Raw genomic sequence first — 14,766 nt, 5'->3', positions numbered from 1 at the left:
CTTGGTTCCCATGGATGTGATGATGGATATGCTTGCTAATGCCATAGAAGACGAAGTCCATGATGCTTTCCAGCTGAGATCTATGAACATGTTGCCTGGCCCTGAGGGCCTGGAATTTTACCGGACATTTTGTCCCCTTCTGGCGCTGGTGTGGACAGAAGTTTGTCAGGACCTTGTGTGACAACTCCAGATAGTTTTCTCGATGGTTTCCTCATTGACATCCACAAGCCTTGGGGTACCTCATGGATATGTGATTACTGCCCCTTGATGTTATTCAACAGCGACACGCAGGTCTTTCCCCAGCTGTTGGCTGTGTGACTTAAATGGACAGCTTGGTACATAGTTTCCCTTGATCAATGTTCTTTTGGAGGTGCTGATAATATCCACACTGGCCTTTGTTGCAATCAAGACTTAATTGCTCTTGCTCACACTTGTCATATGCCTGGACTTTTGGTAGCTCTTGATTTCAGCCAGGCATTTGATCCTGTCAATTATGACTACCTGGAAGGGGTGCTCCACAATTCAGGATACCCTGTTACTACTGTCAGTGTCATAATGCAACTCCTTCTTGGAGCTACAACTGGTGTACTCTACAATGGCTGTCTTACTCCTCCCATCTCGATCCATTGATCAGTGCATCAAGACTGTCCACTCTCTGCACTGTTGTAAGCTTTTGTTATGGAATTAGTAGCTCTGCAACCTCCATCAGCACCTCTGTGATGTCTCTTGTTGACCATGTATTCAGCTTCACTGCTTATGCAGATGATCTTGTCATCGTGCTTTGTAGTGGTGGTGAGGTCAGGGAGTCACTGGCATTGGTTACCACCAATGGTGAAGCTTCTGATAGCAGCCTTAACCTCCACAAATTCAGCACCATGGCTATAGGTGCGGGGCTTCCTGTGGACAGCGCTGCTGTTTTGCTTATAGCTGATACTATCCACTGCTTAGGACTCAATTTCCCCACAAGTGATTGATTTGCAGCACATGATTGCCCTCAGCTGCCAGTGCCTACTTTTCCAACTATGAGCTGGACCCTTAGATCACCATTTATGAGCACTCAATCCTCTGTACTGGACACAATATGTAAATGTATATTTGGCATCACATATCTCCCACATGGCTCAGACACTTCCTATATCACCATCCATGGCCCATCACTAGCAAGCAGCATTGGCTCCATTTGTTTGCCACATCTTGCTGTTCAAGATAAGATACGAGACCATCACCTTCCCATGGTGCGGGAGTGGTTTAGATCTGTGTCATGTGCCCGACAGAACAGTAGCCCTTTTCATTGACTCTCACATAATGTTGTGGCGGCATTGTTCTACGTGCCTTACAAGCCTATTGCTGATGGTTCTAGCACTCTCTCTCAGCACCTGTCCACTTTTGGATGTTCCACCACCCTTCTTTTACTTCCGCTGCTTTTTCCTTGATCCATACTGTGGTAATCTGAGTGCACTTGATATCCATGAAGGTAATCTATGACTTTCTTCAGCATCACAGGTCACCCACTGAATGTGTTTGAGGGGAAGCATTCCCATATTGACTGGCATGCCGTTTGGAGATTGGTGTGCGCTCCTTATGTCGACATTCAAGTCCAGTCTGCACGGTATGTTACTGTCATCGGGAAGCAACTATTCCAATCATGCCTTCACAGGATTCACCTCACAGACACCCCTTTGAGTGTTGCCTGTGATGTTTTGGACATAGATGAGCATCACCTAGTGTGCAGATAGGCAGGAGGTGTGTGTGTATTGGTGCCACAGATGTTGTGCCTAGTTACCCAAACATCTCCTCATCAGATACCTACTCACTACTCCTCTTTCTGGACACAAGATACTGCCCTTAAGTGAAGATGGACTCTATGAAGTGGATTTGTGAACATGCAGACCACTACCTGTTTGCTGATGGTGGGAAAAGCATCCTTGATTTTTGGCAGTTTCTTAATGAACATCACTGATCATTGTCAGTAATCCAAAATACAGACTTTTTTTTTTCAAATTTCCTTTGCAGTGTCTTCCTTGACTCATCCCAGAGCTGGTGTGTTCCTTTCATGAAGAGTTGATCCCTGCCACGTCCAGTTTTGCAACTGGTCATCAGAATGTTCTTCTCAGGAAAACTATACATCAATAGTCTCAATGAGTCTGATGTCTTGCTGCATCCTCCTTCTCACGACACTGGTTTCTTGCTACTCTGAGTAGTATTAATATTAATTTAGTTAATTTTTAAAAAAGGAATATAAATAAATAAACCACTGATGTTCATTGTATCTCTACTTCACTTTCCCTATGTTTTCTTTGGTTCCTGGAGGGTGGAAACAAGACATGCTAGCCAGACTTTGTGTTGTGACCCCTGTCCACTTTACCTGCACCCCTCCCTTTAGGAGCCAGAAAGGCTCCCCCTCCCCCCCCCCACCCCACCCAAACCCAAAAAAAATTAAATTATAAAAGGCACATGACTTGTGTTCAAAACTCTCGCGTACTATTTACATTTGTTAATTAATTTTTTTTTTTCGCAACATTATGAACTGTCCATCCAGTCATTGAAATGTTTGTTCTCTTTCTGTAGCCTTGGCAGTTGTTATACTATACGTTGGTTATAGAATATGAGTTACGTGGTAAGAACACATTATCGTTGCAAGCAAATGTAATGAACAATGCAAGCAGGCAAAATACCACATAGACATCTCACAGAAGTGAAAACAATAAATAAATTGGTATGAACTATGTTACAACAAAGCAATTCAAGAGTCAAGACTTCCAATACAGAATGCAACCTCAAAACTGTTAAAAATATATGTTTTGACAGAGCACAGAGAAACTGTGTGATTGTGACAGCATTGCATTCATTTGTTGCAGTTTATGTGACAAACTATCATGTTTTCATCATTTACTTGGAAGTAATAACATTCACATTCATAGGAACACCTAAATTAGGCCAGGAAGCACACCTCACTCACTCACCATGTGTAAAAATTAGGTGTGTCTATAAGAGATTCCTGTCATATGACACACATACTGTCACTAATGCTGTGTATAACACACCAGAAATGCTTTCTGGTGGAGGATTCAGTTGTTGACTTGTCATGAAGCATTTTCAGTTCCCATTTGAAAGCCATTTCCTTTTGGCTGCTAATTGAGTAGTTGTGCAGAATCAACTTTCCTTAAAACTCTCTGTTGGAAACCGATGTTACACCTTACCACAGGCACAAACTTGAATACAGCAAACAGTGGAAAAAAGTAAAAAAAATTATCTGTGGGAACTTTGAGCACAGCTTGCTTGCTTTACAGTCCAACACTGTGATCACTTGACCACAACACTGTGGCTGTTCTACATTGCTCTATGTTACCCTTCTTGTAATTGGACCATTCACTGCATATCTTTTGCTTTTTTTTCACAGTTCAATACATCATCTTCTTGTTTTCCTGCTTGATCTGTGTGCAGCTTTTTATGGGCTTTCTGCTGGGCCCTGTTACCACTATATCTGAGGTGAGTGTGATGGGGAGTACTATTGAGAAAGCTATCAAGACATCAGTGTGGGCTTGTATTCTACAACAGTTTGGCAAAGCAATGAAAAAGCTGCAAGTTGAGGATGTAGATGTCTTACTTCTGTTGAAATGTATGACTCTTTTGGAATGTTTTTCGCTGAGCTTCAGACATATTTTTCAATCCACAAAAAGATTCAGCTGAAAAGAAACTTACAGAGATCAGGAATTCAGAATCAATTCCACCTCCTTCAGCTGCTAAGAATATAAAAAGGTAACATTAAATTAAACACAAGAGGTTCTTTGATAAATCATCTGACTCAGAAGATGAACACAAATATCCTGAAGAAAGACAGGATCATACTGCTGAGATCTGGAAAGAATGTTGTATTCTAAGATTATATAAACTGTTCAGGATGAGTTACAAAAAAAAGTTAAGGTCCACAGAGAATATAACTTAAGATTTTCATTTCTCTCAAATATCACTGAACTAGATGCTGTTCAAATTTATGATGCTGCAGTGAAAGTTAGAGATCTATAATTCTGACAAAGAGAAAAACGGTGGTAAGAATGTACACATTTTAAAAACCATTTGTTGTCTATGAAGAAAGATGATCATGATGAATTATTCTCTCTTCTGTTTCTCTGGAGAACATTGGTTAAAAAAAACTGGTATGTTTATGCAAATGTTACACAGCACTCAAGATTTACAACTGTACTCCAGCAACAACTGCTCAGCTGAAAGGTCCTTTTCTGTTTTAAAATGGTTTAAGAACTACCTACAAATAATTGAAAATCAAGACCTACTGCTAAATCTTGGAGTACTAGCCACAGAATCAGCCCTGAGGAAGTGACAAATGAATTGGCAAATACAAAAGTGAGAAGGGAGTCATTTTTCAAAGTTCGCTATATTTTGGAAAAGGTTAGTTAGATGGTATTGTATCATGTATTTGGGAATGACAAAATTTCACATTCTGGTTATTTTGGTATAGTGTACTAAACTGTAATGATTTTCCTCGTGTTTTTACCATATATTGTGTTCAAGTTTGATGTTTCTGTGGTAATTTTCCAGTAAAGGGGACTATAGAGCTATTGTAGTTATTTTACCAGTTCTGTATATTTGACTTGTTTTATATGTTATTTAAATATGTCAGCAAAGTTTAGAGTTGAAGTTAATGATTACACAGCTTCATTGTTGGTAGTCCAAATGAGTAGCAAACCTGAAATTTAGGAATGACGGGCATAAAATAAATACTGCACTGTAGCATCACACATCCTAAATATGGCCATGGTAATGACAGGAAAAAGGTATCTGGAAATATTGAGAGATTCTGTTTGGCCAGCAACTGCACAGTGTGATAACGACAGCACTATATTATATTTTGCAACTGCTATACACTCTCTGTTGAGTGATTCCTTACCCATACATTTTGTCACATCAATTTCCTTTCTTCGTGAGGGCAAGCACTGCCACATAGTAAAATATTGCAGCAGTAGACTGTTTAGCAACTATCATATTGCAACAGACAGTTACAAAAAGTTATTAGTACATTTTGACCGCTGATGGGTCCAGGATATGGGCTCGTAGATATACTTACCTTCACTTCATAATCTCATATATTAACAGACAGGGACTGCCAAGCATTGCAGAACTGGTTGTAAAAAAACTGCATGAAATCATCAGAAAGAACCATTCACAAGTTCCAAAGTGCTACAAGCAGTCCAGCTAGCACCATGACTGTACAAAGGGAGTTAAAAAGAATGTGGTACAGTGGTTGTACAGCTCCTCATATATCACACACTTCTGCAGTCACCATTAAGCAATGCCAGAGGCGAGATAAAGAGTGAGACCACTGGACAGTGGATGACTGGAAATGAGTAATATGGAGTGATGAATCGTGCCATATCCTGTAGCAATCCAGAGGAATCAAATGGGTTTGGCAAATGCCTGCAGAACGTTACCTGCCATACTGTAGCACTAACAGTGAAGTATGGAGGAGGTGGTGTTGCAGGAAGGGGGTGTTCTCATGGTTAGGATAAGATCTCCTTATTGTGCCTAAGAAAATTCTAAATGTAGAAGGTTATGAACACGTTTTTACAGCTCTGTGTACTGTGTATGGCAGAGGAACAATCTGAAGATGATGATTTTTTGAATCAGTATGACAATCCATTCTATTGTAAAGCAGCATCTGTGAGACACTGGTTTGTGGACAACAAAATTCCTGAAATGGACTGGCCTGCCCAGAGACCTGAAACTTTGCTCCACACACCAGCATCTGTCATCAGTACCTTCTCTGATTTTAGCTCTTGAGGAAAAATTGGCTGCCATTACTCCACAGACATTCAGACACCTCACTGAAAGTGTTGCCAGCAGAGATCAAGCCATCATAAAGTCAAAGAGTGGACACATCCCACATTAATGTCCACTAATAGGTGTCTGGATGCTTTTGATCTGATAGTGCATTTAAATTCACTTTTCCTTTATTCAGGCTTGCTTTCTCTTCTGCAATTAGATCCCTTCAGAACCATATTCAATTGTCCTTACAATAGAAGGCATCCAACCACTGGTTACTGACTGACTTAGCAAATGCAGTTTACATTGTCCACCACTACAACACAAAAAAAATTGTGTGATGCAGTCACAACTGAGTCTCAGGCTGTATCAAGGAAAGGAAACAATTTGACAAAGTAATAAATAATAGTCAATCAACTTTTTTCCAATTCAGTATTTTTTCTGTACAAAGGTTTGGAGTTGTTATGATTTTTTGTTTTGTATTACTTAATCAATAGACTATTTTTGACTAGCTTCTGTCAGCATTAGCATTGCTGCCCAGAGAAAACAACTCACATTCTTATTTCTGATTGGTGATGGAAGCAGTTCAGTTTGCTCTGTGATCGAGTGTGTTATGTTATGCATTCTCGTATATTGAGTTTCTATAAAATGAAGTGTATTGTGTACTCTGTTCCACTGTGTCATCTGTTATTCACTATCACTATACACCAAAATTTCACAAGCTACTAACAGCACCTTCCAGTTCTGGAGATGACAAGTTTTGGCATAGCCAACACAAAAGAATGACTCCAACAACAGTTAATGTATGTCCAGTTTTATGGAATGTGTTAATAGGCTCCAGCTCCATGCCATAAATACAGCATGCCCAAATGTCTGCACCAGGCTAAACAAAAATCCTGTATTTGTGACTTTACACTCAATAACAACATTGTAATAAGTAGCAAGTCAACTACAGATTTAGAAATGGCTGCTAATAAATTTTCACTGCCATTAATAAATGGTTAAATCTAATTCATTGTCATGAAACTTTGAAAAGACCCATTACATGCAGTTCAGAACCTGTAAGGGAGTTCCTTCCAGCATGTGTATAACACACAAAAACATGCTGATCAATGAAGTTGTCAGTGTTAAATTTCTGGGATTACAACTTGGTGATAAATTCAGTTGGGAATGGCATGCCACAGAATTGTTGAAGAGCCTAAACAAATATGTATTTGCAGTGAGAATGATGTCAGATGTGGGAGATATAAATATTAAAAAGCTTTGCTTACTTTCATTCTATTATGTCATACATGATCATATTCTGCAGTAAACCATCTAACCAAGCAAAAGTTTTTAATATGCAAATGCTTATAATAAGATTCATTTCTGGTGTAAATTCATGAACATCATGTAGTAACCTGTTCAAAGAATTATGTATTCTAACCACTGCTTGTCAGTATATTTATTCCTTAATGAATTTTGTTGTAAGAAATATAGATCTATTCCAGCCAATAGCTCAATACATAAGATCTACATAAAGACCTAAAATCACTTACCTTAGTCCAAAATGGAGTCCATTATTCATGAACATACATTTTCAATAAATTGCCATCAACTTCTAAAAACTTGGTTCCAGATAAAGCACAGTTTAAACAGAATTTGAAAGACTTTTTGATAGGCAACTCCTTCTACTCTATAGATGAATATCTCGACAGGGGCTGTTAGTCCAGCTTAAGTGAAAATGTCTTTTATGTTTCAGTTTTGATAGCACTTGGCATGACAGTCACGACTAGGCATTTTGAATATGATAAACTTATTAACAGTGCATAACAATGTTTCACTCTGACAGTGTATTAATTCTGTAAATGTTAGCTGTTCCAGTTTACTGTAATGTATTTTGACAATCTCCTGACAAATGATCAGGATAGTGAGTATTATATTCAAGTGTATTTTGTTTTTATGTTATACTTTCTGAGTTGTTCCATACCCATAAGAATCATCTCATTTTTGGGTCTATGAAACGAAAACTGAATCTAATCTAATCTAATCTAGCAACAGTCTCAGAATTTTAACTCACACAAAATTCTTAGTGACAAACTAATATACATAAAATCACGTGGACATGACAGTCATGCACTTTGCACTAATTTTAGCATATCGATGCAGATACAGACCAGCTCCAGCTCAGGGAAATATACTTGTTCTGCAGGTCTGTAAGGCTGTAACAGATATTTCTGTATTTATGGTTACCTCAAAATTGCACTGAATGACATATCTGAAGGCTTATGTTCCTGAAGTGAAACTCCTTTTGTGAAACAATAACATCAATCACCCTTCAATAGAAACTCTCACCAGCTCTGCGAACATGTGGTGTTCCTGGCAAGTCCCGGCTCTGTCGTACAGGTGGCTGTCTCTCTTCTATTGCCAGCTCCTCCGTCAGAAGACGCTGGTCTTCTGCTATATCACACTCTATTGTTTCACTCTGCATCTGTGGGAAATTGTTTGGTGAACATCATAAAATATATTTGTATGTCTATGAATAAGCAAAAATATCACTGAATTTAAAATTTAACATGATGTAGCTGCGAAATGAAATGTTGCTTGTCATTAGACCACCAATTGTCTTTTGTACATCAGTTTCTTAGCAGTAAATGTTAAGTGCTTAATGTTGAAATACATAAGATACTGGATTAGAAGAGTGGATGGTTTTCTTTTGTTAAGGAGGCTAGCCACACTATAACATCAATATGAAACTTATTGTAATAAAGTCAGAACAGAATCAGCAACTTCGATAATTTTGTCATTGTAATTCTGCCACAGTTGCATTTTATTAAGCTGGTGGTTAGTTTCAAACTTCCAAGTCTATTTTCAAGCCAGGTCTATTAAATCTAAAATACAAAACATTTACAAGAACACACAAAAATATAAAATGGAGAATGAAAATGTAGTTCCTAAAATTTCAGTCATTGTTCACTGAACTATATCATAGCTGCACCTATAGTGCTTGGTTAGGCAATAAAGAATTTACATATAAGACACAGTTACATGTAACAGCAGACCAATCTCACAGTATAGATGTCTGTGTAAAGTGTAGTTGAACTAGACTAATGACTAGTGCTGGAGACAATTCCCTAGGAAAATAGCTGAAGTAGATAGTGTCTCATTTAGCATCTGTGCACATACTTACAGCCAACACTGCATTGTATCTCAAATCCATACTGTCCATATACATATTTATAAGGTGCATCACAAATATAACACAACAAATAACAAATGGCAATATTTTGTTCTGTTTTCAAAACTAACAGTAGCCTATATATATATATGTAACATTTGTATTAAGCATCAACATTAACACTATTCCAATTACAAAATTTAAAGTGACATTTACTTATCAATAACAATTAGTTCATTAATATGATGAAAGTTTATTGAAAAACATGGACTTTAGCATTTACATCCCTGCACTGGAATTATGCAAATAAAACAAGTTTGACATAAATGTCACTACTGGAAAAATAGCACTAATCTAACTCAACAGTTATTGGCTGTATATTAATGCCAACTGCTTAACAGGTTGAAGCATCCTGTTCATAAGGCAAACTATATCCAAGTTTTTGGATGTCCAATCAACAAAAAACATATTTAGATCATCTATCATAGATGAGTAAGGCATATATAAGAAGGCTATGTCATGTAAGATTCATAATGTGCTACATAAAGATGTGTATGGACAGTATGGATTTGAGACATGATGCACTGTTGGCTGTAAACTTGTGCACAGACACTAAATTAGACACTACCAGCTTCAGGTATTTTCCTGTGGAATTGTTTCCAGTGCTAGTCCTTAGTCCAGTTCAAATGCACTGTGTGAATACATCTACATTGTGAAACTGGGCTGACACTCCATGTAACTATCTATTACGAGTATTACTTATGTGTGAATTGACTGTTGTCTAACCAAGCACTATTAGCACAGGTATGTTACAGTTAAGTGAACAACTACTGAAATTTTAAGAACCATATTTTCATTTTCTAAGTTTTACGTGTTTTTTATAAATATTTTGTATTTTAGCCTTAATAGACCTAGCTTAAAAATGAAATTGGATGTCTGAAGCTAGTAACCAGCTTAATGAAACATAATTGTGATAGCATTACTATGAAGAATTTATGAAACTGTCAGCTATTAATGATAACAGTATAAGAGAGTTATTAATAGTATGGTTTAATGTGCACTAAAGGTAAACAGTATAAGGAGAGTTATTAATAGTATGGTTTACTATCCACTGAAGGTAACCAAGGAATGCCTGCAGTTAGGCACCAAAACGTCGTGACTATGCATTAAAATTAAGAAAATAAAATCAAAATTATGTGGGAAATGTGCACTAAAAATGCTTCAACTATACACTTAAAACAAAAGAAACAATACAAAATAGAAGAATTTTACAGATTCGAATACTTCATTAACACTTTCTCCATCAAATTTGGCTGAAAAGTTGGTTGTGGGGGATGATATTCTACTAACAATGTAGTCCACACAAGAAACGTGTATTTCAGTGCTTTACTTGCACTTAGGTGTTGAATGAAAAACTGTTTATCACCAGATTGAGTGCCATCTATTTCAGAACAGATAAATTGATAGCCACATACTAGACTCAACTCATGTCCTATAATATAATTGTTTGAGTGCAGTAACCTAACACTATTGTAATTAAACACGACTGCTAACATGTGGCATGTAAATCATTATCACAATCACTGTATCAATCATTTATTCCACTGACTTTCCAAGTAGATAATCATTTCAAAATGAACATGATGTGCACCTTGACACCGTTCACAGTATGATACTATTGTCACAATTAGCATTATTGATGTTTGGCTTAGTCCATAATAATAATTACACACCCACTGCCCAATTAACCACTTAAATGGTAAACAAATCATTGAACAAACTCCCAGACATGAAATTTAGATAAAACTGACCCATAATTTATAGTACGTCATCTGTGGTACATTTCCCCATATTGGCAGACATAGACCTTGCACATTTAATAACTATTCACAGAACGAACTAAAATGGCTACCAACATGCTTCTTTCATAAGTCTACTACATCTGAAACTGAAGATAACTATGGGAAATGGGAATATGGATAACTGTATACGCAACAAACTGTTCCCACAAATGTCTATACATACATGTATTTCAGCACAAAAAAATACATGTGTACACTGTACAAGGTACCAAAGGCTGACTGGAAAATTAAGTACGGCCTGTGAGGCCTGAGGGGAGTTTGTGTGGGCGTCAGCATTAGAGTGAGTAGTGCGAGGCGGCAGGTGCACGACTAGAAGCTCCATTTCAGTCAGGGCAGTGTGTGAAGATGCGGTGACAGGCTGCAGGTCCACATCATAATCAGACAGCCAGGAGGGGGGGGGGGGGGGGGGGAGGGGGGGTCGAGCAATGTGTCGGGTGGCCCAGGAGAAGAGGTGTGTGGACGGACGGGTGTGGCGTGTGAGTGTGCCTGCCCCTAATGCAGATTGAGCCGTCCGAGGAGATGAACGCATGAACTCTTGATGGATCGCACTCTCGGGGGGAGGAACAGGCTATGCACTATCTTGACATCTAGTTCCTTGTTGAGTGTTGAGTCTGCAGTGTCTGTAAGGAGCACAAGCACATGATCGTAGAAAGTGACAATTGACACATCATCGATGAGGTTAGGTGGTACATTGCAGCGCAAGTTGAAAGTCCGCGAACTGCAGTAACGAATCATATGGAGGAGAAGACCCTACTAGGAGATGAGCTAACTCAATATTGGGAAAATTCGTCCAGATGGTCTGACTGGGATGGCAGAGGGGCGTCAGAGTCCGCAAAAGCAGGCTTGAGCCTGTGTAGCGAAACGGTCTGTGGGAGATATTTAACCATAATGTTGAACGTCGTCTCGCCCCTCCAGAGTACTTCAAAGTGGCTGAGGTATGGGGGTTGCAGGGGTTGTCTAAAGGAACCGTCTCTGAGCATAACATGGGAGCATGTGTTGAGTGCAGTTGGCATGTATGTGTCCAGCAGGGAATGATTGACAGACGGGTGTAGCCATGCATGTCTAAAGGGGGTGCACATTCTACTAATAAAGTCTGGGGAAGTGGGGAAATCCGCAGGTGCTTGAGGCAGGATAAGTTCCCCAGGTAGAACCGGGTTCTCACCGAAAATGAATTCGGGGACGGTTCCCTGTAAATCAGGTTTAAAGATCGAATGGAGACCAAGTAACACCCAAGGAAGCACCTCAGATCAGAGACAGGCAACTGAGTGCCATTTTAAGGGTGCGGTGCCATCATTCCGCTAAACCACTGCTTTGTAGGTGGTAGGCTGTTGTATGAATTTTTTTGATGCCACAAAGGTTACATAGAAGCGTGAAAAGGGCAGACACGAACTGGTTGGTGGTGATGGTGGATGGACAACCAAAACTAGCGATCCTTGTTGAGATGAATCCCTTGGCCACGGTTTATGCTGTGATGTTGGGTAAAGGAACAGCTTCTGCCCAACGAGACATGCAGTCAATTGTGGAGAGGATATAACTGAGGCCAGGGCCAATAAGGTAGGTATGTACATGACGAAAATATCCTTGCGGAATGTCAAACTTGCAAAGGGGGGGGAGATGTGTGGCATCTGATTTTGTTGCATTGGCAGGAAATGCAGCAGAGTGCCCAGGTTTAACAGTCCTGTTTAATATTTTTCCAAGCAAAATGCTTGGTGACGAGGCATGTGGTGGCACAGATGCCAGGGTGGGCAAGGTTATGCAAGGTGTTGAAGGCTTGTCGGTGCAATGTGGGAGGGAGCAATGGCCGCAGAGTGCCGGTAGAAGAGTAGCACCACACTTCATCCGAAACACTGGGGAACTTGGCTTTGGTAAACACAAGCAATGTCTGAGGATCTATGAAGAGAGCTTGAGATTCCTCGTCAGAGGCCTGGAGAGCAGCGAGGTCAGATAAATCGACAATGCGTGAGACAGTATTGATCCGCGAAAAAAAAAATCAGTGGGGATGTTTTCCATGCCTTTGATGTAGTGTACATCTGTAGTAAATTGAGAGACCAGGTTAAAGTGGTGTAAACACCGAGGGGGTGATTCCTTGGGAGGGTTGCAGAAGGTGTCCGCCAGTGGTTTGTGGTCAGTAAGGATTAAGAAAGAATGGCCCTCAATGTCAGGGAGAAAGTGTTTGACGGCTTCATAGACCACCAGAAGTTCTCTATCAAAAGGGAAATATTTCTTCTGTGCTGTAGACAGTTTTTAGAGAAGAAATGAAGTTGTGAAACCATGTCAGCTTTGCATTGCTGTAATACTGCCCTGACCACGATGTCACTGGCATCCATAGTGATGAACAACTCAGCAGACGGATCGGGTTGGGTGAGTACAACAGTGTAAGCTAACACTTTCTTTAGAGCCCTGAAGGGCTCTAGCATAAGTTCAGTCCAATGGACTGGCTTAAGGACTGAAGTCTGTTTGCCGGGTAGCGAGTCCATCAGTGGGGGCCTGCATGGTGGTGGCAGAAGGTAGGTGTCGGCAGTAATAAGTTATAGTGCCCACGAAACGTCAGAGTTCTTTGTACGTAGCCGGGGGTGGCAATGACATGATAGCCTGCGCGTGGGATTTCGGATGCTGTATTCTGTCTGCAGAGACGGTGTAACCCAAAAATGTCACAGAAGACTGGCACAATTGGAATTTATGTTTATGTATGAGTTCAAGGTATGTAGGACCTGGGATAAATGATCTTTGTGGCCCTCAGTCAACTTGCTGAAAATGAGTATGTCACCCAGGCATGCAAATCAGAACTCAAACTGCCATAAGATTGAGTCAATGAAACATTGCCACATTTGTGCCGCATTCTTTAAGCTGATTGGCATGAAGTTGTATTGGAACAAACTGAGTGGTGTGATGATAGCAGTCTTTGGAATATCTTCCAGCACTGCAGGAGTCTGGTGATAAGCATGTTTACAGTCAATCACACTGAAGATTGTGGCACCTGATAACATATGGGTAAAATGGTTTACGTTCAGGATTGGGTAATTGTCCATGATGGTAAGAGTGTTTAAGTGTGTGTCATCACCAAACATTCAAAAAGAACTGTCGTGTTTGGTGACGGGGTGAATCGGTAAAGACCAATTGCTGTCTGATGGCTCTAGAATGCCTGCCTCCAGAAGTTTGTTAATTTGCTGCCGGGCCACACACAACTTAATGAGGTTGTGGCATCTAACCTTGTGCCTAATAGGATGGCTGGCAGTGGTAACTATCTTGTGTGTCATTCTGTCAGTGATGGAAGGGACTGAGAACTGCACAGGAGGCTGAGTAATGCCCTGACGTGAAGTTTTGGGATGAGTGGGGCGCAATGAGGCATAGCCGTTAGTGTGAGTGGGAAAAGGCAGCACAAAAGTCACATGCCTATTATGTGAGCGTGGCATGTGTTTGTTTGGAGAGATCAGCTGCACGCGCAGCACAGAGAGGATCGGTGCGTGCAGCAACTGTCTGTTGTTAGCATTGCCTTGAGTAACTGCCATGGGCGAGAGAGGCATCGGCATTGCGCGGGGAACGGCAATGGCCACCAAATCATGTGGTTGATGCGCAAGAGAGGGGGAATGTTTACCAACATGCAGAGCAGCTGCTTGCGCGGTGGACATGTTCACACTGCGCGCGTGACTGTCATTTGAAGCACTGTTTGAAACACATGGCACTGCAAGTAGTGGGCATGTGGTGGGTGCAGATATCACTGAACACGAATCGTCACATGCAATGAATGTTTTTGAACTAACCTGATGAGTGTCTGTGCTGGTGTCTGCTGATGAAGGTCAATCAGGTGAAGGAATTGTGGATTTCAGTTGCAGCAGCGAAGTATGAGCCGTGGGGAGCTCGTCGAAAGTGTGAGCAACACGTTGTTTCAACTCATCGTTTTGCCAACAGAGTTGCACAGCTGCATCATACTCTGACATTAGATTAGTGACGCAAGTCACAATTTCATCC

This window comes from Schistocerca cancellata, chromosome 5, assembly GCF_023864275.1.
Source record: "Schistocerca cancellata isolate TAMUIC-IGC-003103 chromosome 5, iqSchCanc2.1, whole genome shotgun sequence".
NCBI classification, from domain to species: Eukaryota; Metazoa; Arthropoda; class Insecta; order Orthoptera; family Acrididae; genus Schistocerca; species Schistocerca cancellata.
This window is presented reverse-complemented; position numbering follows the sequence as displayed.